Source organism: Triticum urartu, chromosome 2A, assembly GCF_056163025.1.
Source record: "Triticum urartu cultivar PI428250 chromosome 2A, HENAU_Tu73, whole genome shotgun sequence".
Lineage (NCBI taxonomy): Eukaryota > Viridiplantae > Streptophyta > Magnoliopsida > Poales > Poaceae > Triticum > Triticum urartu.
Window position 1 is genome coordinate 222,274,370 of NC_141874.1, and position 10,344 is coordinate 222,284,713.

At 45.3% G+C, this 10,344-nt stretch overlaps 1 pseudogene; it reads left to right on the forward strand.

The window, feature by feature from the left end:
• Window positions 1-8,939: 8,939 nt before the first annotated feature.
• LOC147984648 (uncharacterized) lies at window positions 8,940-10,072 on the forward strand (annotated as a pseudogene).
• The last annotated feature ends 272 nt before the right edge of the window (window positions 10,073-10,344 follow it).

Sequence of the window (10,344 nt, forward strand, 5' to 3'; positions counted from 1 at the left end):
GCATTGGATCAGTGATTTGATGGATGATATTCATCATGTGACAGTCATAACCTAGGGCGATACGGCACTAGCTCTAGTTCATAAATATAATGTAGGCATGTATTCCGTAAATAGTCATACGTGGTTACGGAAAGAACTTGCATGACATCTTTTGTCCTACCCTCCCGTGGTAGCAGGGTCCAATTGGAAACTAAGGGATATTAAGGCCCCCTTTTAATAGAGAACCAGAACAAAGCATTAACACATGGTGAATACATGAAATCCTCAAACTATGGTCATCACCGGGAGTGGTCCTGACTATTGTCACTCCGGGGTTGCCGGATCATAACACATAGGAGGTGACTATAACTTGCAAGATCGGATTTAGAACATGGATATAATGGTGATAACATAAACGGTTCAAATATGAAATCATGGCACCCAGGCCCAAAGTGACAAGCATTAAGCATGGCAAAGTCATAGTAACATCAATCACGGAACATAGTGGATGCTAGGATTCAGGCCCTAACAAAACTAACTAGATTAGATGTTGAATCTCATCCACCTCCTCACCGACTAGCGAGCCTACGAAGGAATTACTCACTCCTGGTGGGGAGAATCATGAAATTGGCGATGGAGAAGGGTTGGTGATGACAAAGAAAGAAGACCCCCCTCTCTGGAGGCCCAAATGGACTCCTGATCTGGCCTCCCGATGAAGAACAGGAGGTGACGATGGCTCCGTCTCGTGGATCGTGATAATTCTTTATCCTTGATTTTTTTTCTCCAAATATGTGATTTTATAGTATCTAGGTTGAGGTCTGCGGGGCCACCAGGTGGGGACAACCCACCTGGGCACGCCAGGAGGGGGCGCCCTGGTGGGTTGTGCCCACGCAGGTGCCCCCCTTCGGTGGATATTGGCTCCATAAATTCTATTTATTCATATAAAAATTCCTAGCAAAGTTTCGTTCCATTCTGAGAACTTTTATTTCTGCACAAATACAACACCATGGTAGTTCTGCTGAAAACAGCACCAGTCCGAGGTTAGTTTCATTCAAATCATTCAAATTAGAGTCCAAAGCAAGAGGAAAAGCGTTAGGAAAAGTAGATACGTTGGAGACATATCAATTCCCCCAAGCTTAAACCTTTGCTTGTCCTCAAGCTATTAAGTTGATAAACTGAAAGTGAAAAGGAAAAAACTTTTACGAACTCTTTTGCTCTTGTTTGCATAAATAAGCTTAAACAGCACCCAGGTTTTCAGCCAACATTATAACTAACCATGCCAATAATAACTCTTAAAAATTATATTAACTCATATCAATGACATAATCATCTAGCGAGCAATAATAAGATATCTCAAACGGCAACACGTTGTCAAAACAACCATGATATAATATGACAATAGTGGTATCTCGCTAGCCCTTTCTGAGACCGCAAAACATAAATGCAGAGCACCTCCAAAGTTCAAGCAGCATCTAAACATTTTAATTCATGGTAGAAAAGATCCAGTCATGATGCACCCTACATTAGCTACACACAATGCATAAGCATGACAGCAGTGCTCTCAAGTTCTGGCGCTTATTTTAGAAGGTGATGACACAACATAAAAGTAAATAGATAGTCCCTTCGCAGAGGGAAGCAGTGATTTGCAGAGGTGCCAGAGCTCAAGTTTTAAAACAGAGGTAAATTATATTTTGAGACATGCACCCTTGTGATTTACTTCACGACCATCAGTTATCAATATCTTCCATGCAAAGCACGCTAGTGGTGGTTCCCAAGCGATAAAAGTAAAGGTTTTAACTCCATTGGGAGTTTTTGTTTGATTATTTGTCAGCTTTTTCTGTTTGCGGTTTGGGACTGGGCATCCCTATTACCGCCCTTTTCTCGTGCGATGGCAAGTGAATAAACACTCGACCTAAGAATAACCCGCTTAGAATAGAAGATACCGACCACCTCCTGTCGTTCCATGAACGATCCAGGCACACAAAAAGGATATTTATTAGAAGTTTTTAGAGGTGGCACATGCAAATTTACTTAGGATGGCAAGTTAATACCACATATAGGTAGGTATGGTGGACTCATCTGGATTAACTTGGGTTCAAGGTTTTTTATGTACAAGCAGAATTCCCACTTAGTACAGGCGAAGTCTAGCAATTAGATTGAGAAGCGGCCAGCTAGAGAGCAACAATAGCCATGAACATGCATTATGCATAAGTAAGATTGGACACTAGCATGAGTAGGATATGAACACCATGAACATAAATATCATAGAGACTTTGTTGGTTTTGATTCAGCTACATGCATGAACATGTGCCAAGTCAAGCCACTCGGATATTCAGAGGAGGATACCATATCATCATACTACATCATAATCATTTTAACGCAATTTAATATCCAAGATAAATCATTATCCACTCCTAGCTACTTATGCATGGTATGAGGAACTATAATTTTTAATTGTGATTGCAAACATGTTTAATCATAATGGGCTGAATCATGGATACTAGGTTAAACATATTTACACAAATAGAACAAGTCGAGTTCATACCCGTTTCTCTCTACCTTGGCCAGTTCATCGAATATCGTCACTATTGCCTTTCACTTGCACGACCAAATGATGTGAAAATAATAATAGTGCAAGAGTGCCGTGGACTAAGCTGGAATCTGCAAACATTTTATTCAACAAGAGAATACAAGGTAAAATGGGCTCTTTATTAGGTCAACAATTTATTCAAATGAGAGCCACTCAACATTTTCATTGTGGTCTTATGTCGTAAGACTCAAATAAAAAGAAAAGAAATTCAGAGAAACGCACTGAAATATTTTTGGAGTTTTTGGTTTTCTTGAACAAGCAGATAAAAGGGAAAGCAAAAACAAGAAAACTATTTACACGGGAAAGCTCCCAACAAGCAAAAGAAGAACAAGGAAATCTTTTTGGGTTTTCTTTTTTGTGCTACAGCTAAGCTTGCATAGAAAGTAAATTAACTACAACTAATTTTTTTGGTTTTCTAAGGTTTTCAAACACACAAGAAGAAAGCAAGAAAATAAAATTAAGCATGGTCGATACAATGAAAAAGTGTAAACACCGACAATTGGAATGAGATGTGTGAACATGAATGTAATGTCGGTGAAAAACACGTACTCCCCCAAGCTTAGTCTTTTGGCCTAGCTTGGTAATCGATTAATAGCCTGGATAGTAGTCGGGGTGCTGAGGAGCGGGCATCCATGCATCCCAATGCTGAGGCTCCTCCTCTGTTGTAGCCTGATCGTTCCGGTAGGCGATGATGTCCGCAGGCATAATCCTATATCCGCCCTGGCAACAGGATCAAACAAAGCAGGAGCAAGCAATGGAATAATATCACGAGTCTTCACGCTAAAAACTAGGTTATATGGAACAGGGATGTTAGGGGATTCAATATCAGTAAAATGGTGGTGATCCGTGGCTACGCGGTCTAGGTAAACCTTGGTCAGAGGGTAACCATGAAGGTGTATCTCAACATTAAAGTGAGCCGCCAAATGAGTAGCGAAAATCCCACCATGTATTTTACCCTTGGACTTATTAACATGGAGGCGACGTGCCACAATAGGTCCCAAGATATAAGTGTTGTCACCCTCTAGTGCTTGACGTAAAACAGTAAAGTCTGGTGCGCTGAGCGCACCTACCTTTTCTCTAGCAAGCAAACACTTAGCAACAAATAAAGCAAAATAATGCAAGGCAGGAAAGTGTATTCTAGTGGCAGTGATGGTCGACACCCCTCTCTCATCTCCCACTGTCAAGGTACGATAAAAGGCCTCAAACTCTGCCCGCCTAGGCTCAACTAAATTCTCGTCAGAAGGGATCATGCATATGTTATAAAATTCAATAAGAGGTATCTGATGGGTTTCAGCATATAAATTAAACTGCACCAAAGGAGGATTATTCCTAGGAAAGAAATTAAAACTTTGAACAAAGGTGTTTGTGAGGAGATGACACTGTTCACATTCAGCTGTGATGAAGTCGGTGAGGCCGACATTAGCAACATATTGTGTGAACACTTGCAGGATTCCAATCTCTTCCATGAACAGGGTATGCGGCCATTCGCACGGCTGTACTTTCGCCAACCTCCGGGGTGGAGATCACTGTTAGCGACTCCCTAACTCCCTTGGAGTTCTTCTTGGAACCAAACTTCCTAAAGATATTCATGTTTTCCCAAGCAACAATCCCCCAAAACAGTTTTCGAAATGGAGCTTCGAGCAAAAAGATCGAAATCCGCGGGTTTGAGAGCAAGAACACATGAGAGAGAGAGAGAGAAATGGAGAATTTTTCTGGAGGCAGGTGCTGATGTGCTGTGAAGAGATAAGTGAGGGGGCCCACATGGGGACCACAACCCACCAGGGCACGCCTGGGGGTCCTAGCACACCCAGATGGGTTGTGCCCACCTGGTGCACCTCCCTCTGTTGTTATTTGCACCAAAAATTCTTAAATATTTAGAAACAATCGTATTAAATTTCCAGGGCATTCTGAGAACTTTTATTTTTGGGTCATTTTTTTGCACGAAAAATTCAGAAAACAGACAAAACATGGCATTTTATTTTATTTAACTAATAAAAACAGAAAACAAAAGGTAGGGACAGAAGGCAGTTCTTACTAAATTCGTCGACTTCATACCTCTCAAAAATGATCCATTAATAAGGTTGATCAGGTCTTATTAACAACCACTTCCGATTAGCATGAAACCGAAGAACTTTCGTAAATCACTAAGTTACCTCAATGGGGATATGCATGTCCCCAACAATAAGCATTTCATATTTCTTTTTGGCAGTAGGTAGAGGTATTTGAAAACTTCCAATAGTGATTGTCAGAGACTTTTCAACAACATTAATACCATTTACTTGGAATTGTTTCTTCAGAAAGTGCACCGTATGCTCATTACCATTTATATGAAATGTGACCTTGCTTTTATTGCAATCAATAACAGCCCCTGCAGTATTCAAGAAGGGTCTACGAAGGATAATCGACATGTTGTCGTCCTCGGGCATCTCAAGTATAACAAAGTCAGTCAAAATAGTAACATTAGCAACAACAACGAGCACATCCTCACAAATACCGGTAGGTATGGCAGTTGATTTGTCAGCCATTTGTAAAGATATTTCAGTAGGTGTGAGTTTACTCAAATCAAGTCTTTTATATAAAGAGAAAGACATAACACTAACACCAGCTCCTAAATCACATAAAGCAGTTTTCACATAATTCTTTTTGATAGAGAAAGGTATAGTTGGTATCCACGGATCTCCAAGTTTTTTAGGTACTCCATCCTTAAAACTATAATTAGAAAGCATGGTAGAGATTTTAGCTTTCGGTATTTTTCTCTTATTGGTGATGATGTCTTTCATATACTTTGCATAATGAGGCATTTTAAGAATATCAGTCAAGCGAGTACGCAAAAAAACTGGCCTCAGCATTTCAGCAAAGCGTTCAAATTCTTCATCATATTTCTTTTTAGTTGACTTAGGTGGAAAGGGCATAGGTTTTTGAACCCATGGTTCTCTTTCTTTACCGTGTTTTCTTGCAATGAAATCTGGTTTATCATATCTTGTATTCTTAGGTTGTGGGTTATCAACATCAACTAGTGGTTCTATCTCAACATCATTGTCTGGTTCTTCATTATTTGGTTGACTATCTTCATGAAACTCATCATTAACTTTTTCATTATCAGAAGGTGAGTCTTTGCTACCAGGTTGAGTTTCAGCATCAGAGATGTAAACTTCATTATCGTTATCAGGAGTTTTTCTACTTCAGGTTCACTAGAAGCATGCAAAGTCCTATCATTTATCTTCTTCTTTTTCTTTTTATAGAAGGACTAGGTGCAGTGGTGTTGTTCCTTTGTGAATCATGTTAAATTATTTTTGGGTGTCCCTCAGGATAAAGTGGTTCCTGAGTCATTTTACCTCCTCTAGTATATTATTATTCATTTCATCTAGAAACTCTCTCTGTGATTTAGCAACTTCTTCTAACTGGGTTTGTACCATAGAAGCATGCATTCCAGCACCTCTAACATCATTTTAGATTCTAAATAACAAGTCTCTCAAGCGAGCAATCATATCATAATTGCATTTCAATTGTTTCATAACATTTGGATTGAAGTGATCTTGTTTTCTAATATAGTTTTCAAACTCATAAAGGCATTGGCTAGGGTGCATATTGTGAGGATTGCCATTATCATTGAATTTTATAAGAGAATTTACCTCTACCACCTTAGGCAGTGGTGGTGTATTAAGACCATGTATTTCTTTAATAGGAGGTAATTTTTTAACATCCTCAACTTTAATACCTTTTTTCCTTCATAGATTTCTTTGCCTCTTGCATATCTTCAGGACTGAGATATAATATACCCCTCTTCTTCAGAGTGGGTTTAAGAGGTGATTCAGGAAGAGTCCAATCATCATAATTTTTCAATATGTTATTCAGTAATTGTTCAGCTTGCCCAATAGTTCATTCCCTAAAACACAACCAACACAACTATCTAGGAAATCCCTAGAAGCATCGGTTAGTCCATTATAGAAGATATCAAGTATTTCATTTTTCTTAAGAGGATGATCAGGCAAAGCATTAAGTAACTACCAAAGCCTCCCCCAAGCTTGTGGGAGACTCTCTTCTTTAATTTGCACAAAGTTAAATATTTCCTGCAAAGCAGCTTGTTTCTTATGAGCAGGGAAATATTTTTCAGATAAGTAATAAATCATATCCTGGGGACTACGCACACAACCAGGAGCAAAAAAAGTATTGTACTAAGCTTTAGCATCACCCTTTAATGAGAACGGAAATAATTTGAGAATAAAGTAATAACAGGTCTTCTCATCATGAGTAAAAAGGGTGGCTATGTCATTCAACTTAGTAAGATGTGTGACAACAGTTTCAGTTTCATAACCATGGGAAGGATCAGATTCAACCAAAGTAATTAACTCTGGGTCGATAGATAATTCATAATCCTTATCACCAATAAAGATTGGTGAAGTAGCAAACTTAGGATCATATTTCATTCTAGCATTTAGAGATTTTTCTTTATACTTGCATAGTAATTTCTCTAGATCATATCTATCCTTACAAGCAAGAATGTTTCTAGTTGTCTCCTCTTTCATAACATAACCTTCCAGTACCTTAGGCAATTCATATGTAGGAAGGCTAGTTCTAGCAGGTGTTTCAGGAGTTTCAGTTTCAAGCTCATCATCAGATTCAACAACATCATGTGGTCTTACTCTAGCAATTTGTTCATCAAGAAAGTCACCAAGTGGCACATCATTATCAACAAAGCAAGGTACTAGCATCATCATAAGTATCATTCATAGCAGAAGTAGCATCATCAATAACTTGCGACATATCAGGATTGATACTATGTGGTGGTGTCGTGGTGGGCAGATGGTAGATGCCAAGGGATGGCTAAAGAGAGGAGGAGGCTCGAGGGCACCAGTGGGCTCCAGAGGCGAGGTCAGGATGAGCGAGCGCGGGACACAAGACATACCTAGGTTCGGGGCTCTCCGGAGAGATAACACCCCTAGTCCTGCCTAGTTTGGTTTATATGGAATAGTACAGAGTTGCTCCTAGAGCTGTTTGGAGGAAGAAGGAAGACAAACCAACGCTTAGGTTGCTCCTTCTCCTCGTGTATGCGTGTGTGCTACTAATGGCTCTATCTTCTGTTCACCCCTATGCATGAGGGCTCCTGGGGTTTTATAGGTCAACCCCCCAAGGATACAATGGTAATGTTACAAGGCCATGGGGCCGGGTTGTCATTGTCCAGGAAGCTAGTGCTAGGACCCGCCGGGTGTTAGGTCTCGTCGGGTTCTCCATGCACGGGCCCCGTGCGCCACGGGGCATTGTTTGCCGTTTGTTCGATCGTCACAGAGTGGCCGGGTCGACTCCGCTACAGTGGTGCACCATTAGGTCGCCGCCCGCGGGCGTCAGCAGTGACGACGGGTGCACTGTAGCCACGCCGGCCCTGGTCAGTAGGTAGGTGGGGCATTATTGCCACGCCTAGGCTGGCTAGAGGAGTTGATGGGGCACTGTTTCCTTGCTCACACTTGAATGGAGACTCGTCCCATCGTACGTGTGGGATGGGACGGGAGCTGACCCGTGGCCGGGTTGAGGAATAAGCTAAGGAGGGAGTTGGCTTGTTGGAGAAGTCTCGGTATGCCGGGTTCGGCCATCTTGTGCCAAACGTTGGGGCCGGGTTGAGGAGTTTTGCCGGGTCGAAGGACTTGGCTGGGTTGAGCAACCCAGCCAAGTGCAAGCCGGATGGAGGGGCATTGCTGGCCCAGATGGTTTTTAAAAGGATCTGAGTTCCGTTGCTTGCCCAGGGTTCATCCCCTCGATAGTAGTCCCCGAAGCTGTGAAGGTCTGCCGTCTCCGAGCAGGAGGGCCTTCATAGTTTACCCCCTAAGGAGGCGAGGTTGTGACTGCCAGGTCTGGCAACACCCACTGTGTGCCAGCTTCCGGAAGCCGGATCGCGGCATCCCATTGCGGGAGGGAAACCGAGGAGTCCGCCGAATCTTGAGGCGGCCTTTTGGGCTCTCCACGGGCACCACGTGGCGCTCGGGAGCCGAAGGAGCTTGACAGGCCACTCGTGCGATGGGACAGGGCGACGGGTTGGGGCCCGCCACTACGCGCCCTCGGCCCACGCGCGCGGATTTACTGCAGTGTCCGTGAGTCGGTTGCCATTCTCGAGGAAGTTATTACGTGCGGTATGTGCGCACTTATTGCGGGGAAGTGGGAAGGGTGAGCGCAAATGATCCCACTTCCCCACGTTTCGAGCCGTGCCTTATAAATTGGGGGGAAGGGGGCGGCAGAAATCATTCTCGCCCGCACTCCCCTACCTCTTCGTCCTCCTTCTGCTCTTGCGACTGCCACGCGCTGCTACGCTCCGTCGTCCTTTGAGAAGAGCTTCACCTCACATCTTCTCTTCCCTTTCTTTCCCCGTTTCGCCTTGCCGATGGCGCTCCCGTGCGGCTCGTGGATGGGCTCTTCCATCACCGACGAGGACGTCACGTACCTTCGCTCCACCAGGCCCTTGCCGAGGGAAACGGAGGTCGCTGTGCGCCTGCCGGAGGGCGAGCAGGAGCCACGGCCGGAGGGGACGGAGCGCGTGGTCTTCTACCCACACTTCAAGTGCGGGTTTGGCCTCCCCACGAGCCACTTCTTCTGCACCTTCCTAGAGTTCTTCGGGATCCAGCCCCATCATCTTGGCACGAATGCCATCTTGCAGCTCTCCGTCTTCGTCACCCTGTGCGAGGGGTGCCTGGGGGTCGAACCCTCGATCGACCTCTGGGTGTGCCTCTTCGCTTTGAAGCAACAGGGCCCGAAGGCTGGGGAGATGTCCTCCTACGGGGCCGCCATCATTTGCAAATGGACGAGCGGGGTCTGCCCCAAAATACCGCTAGAGGATTCTGCCAAGAAGTGGCAGAACTCCTTCTACGTCCGCAACCTCAGCGCGGACCACATCAACTTGCCGCCCTTCGTCGACGGGACGCCACAGGGGAAGCAGAACTGTAACTACTTCCCCAGGCACCCATCGCGGGAGGTGCTCAACTAATGCCAGCAGGTTACGGAGATGAAGGAGCGAGAGGGGCTCACCGGCACCGACCTCATCGCCGCCTTCATCAAGCGTTGGGTGCTACCACTGCAGCAGCACATCCACATCATCGGCCCGATGGCTGGTCTTCAGGACCCAACCGGATGTCGAACCTATGCCTGGGAGCCGACCAGATCGCCCGCTGGGTCAACGATATCTCCAAGGCTGGGCTGAAGGAGGATTGGGAGTTTGGGAAGCCCCCGTACAGCCAAGCGAACCTGGCACCAGCGGTCAGTCCTTGGTCTCTGCAGTTTGTCGCCGCTCATATTCTTGTTCGTCCTAACGCGACACGGGAGGTGCTCCTGAATGCCATCCAGCACCCATATGACCGGGCACTGGTGCAGGTGGTGCGGGCCGGCCCGGAGGAGCCCGTGGCCCAGGGCGAAGAGGCGGAGGAGGCGGACGTCGACGCCGGCGTGGGGTGCAGTGCGGGTAAGCATCGACATTCTTTATTTCTTGAGGTGCCGGTCGCGAGGAGGCGTGGGGATTTTTGACGCAGATTGTTGGTGCAATGGCGCTGAGTGGAGGAGGTGGCAACGCGGCTGGAGCCGGGTCCTCTCGGGGTCGGGGGCCGCAAGCCAGCCGCATGGGAGGGGTGACGTGGCGCCCCGAGGTCAGGCCATGAAGCGCGTGGCGGACCCTGCGGCCAGGATGAAGCCGCCCGCCAAGAGGAAGCGTCGCGCTCCGCAGGCGATGCTGACAATACCCACCGTCCAGTTGTTTCCCGGGTGAGTTCTCTTTCCGTTGAATTTGATTCACCAAGCGG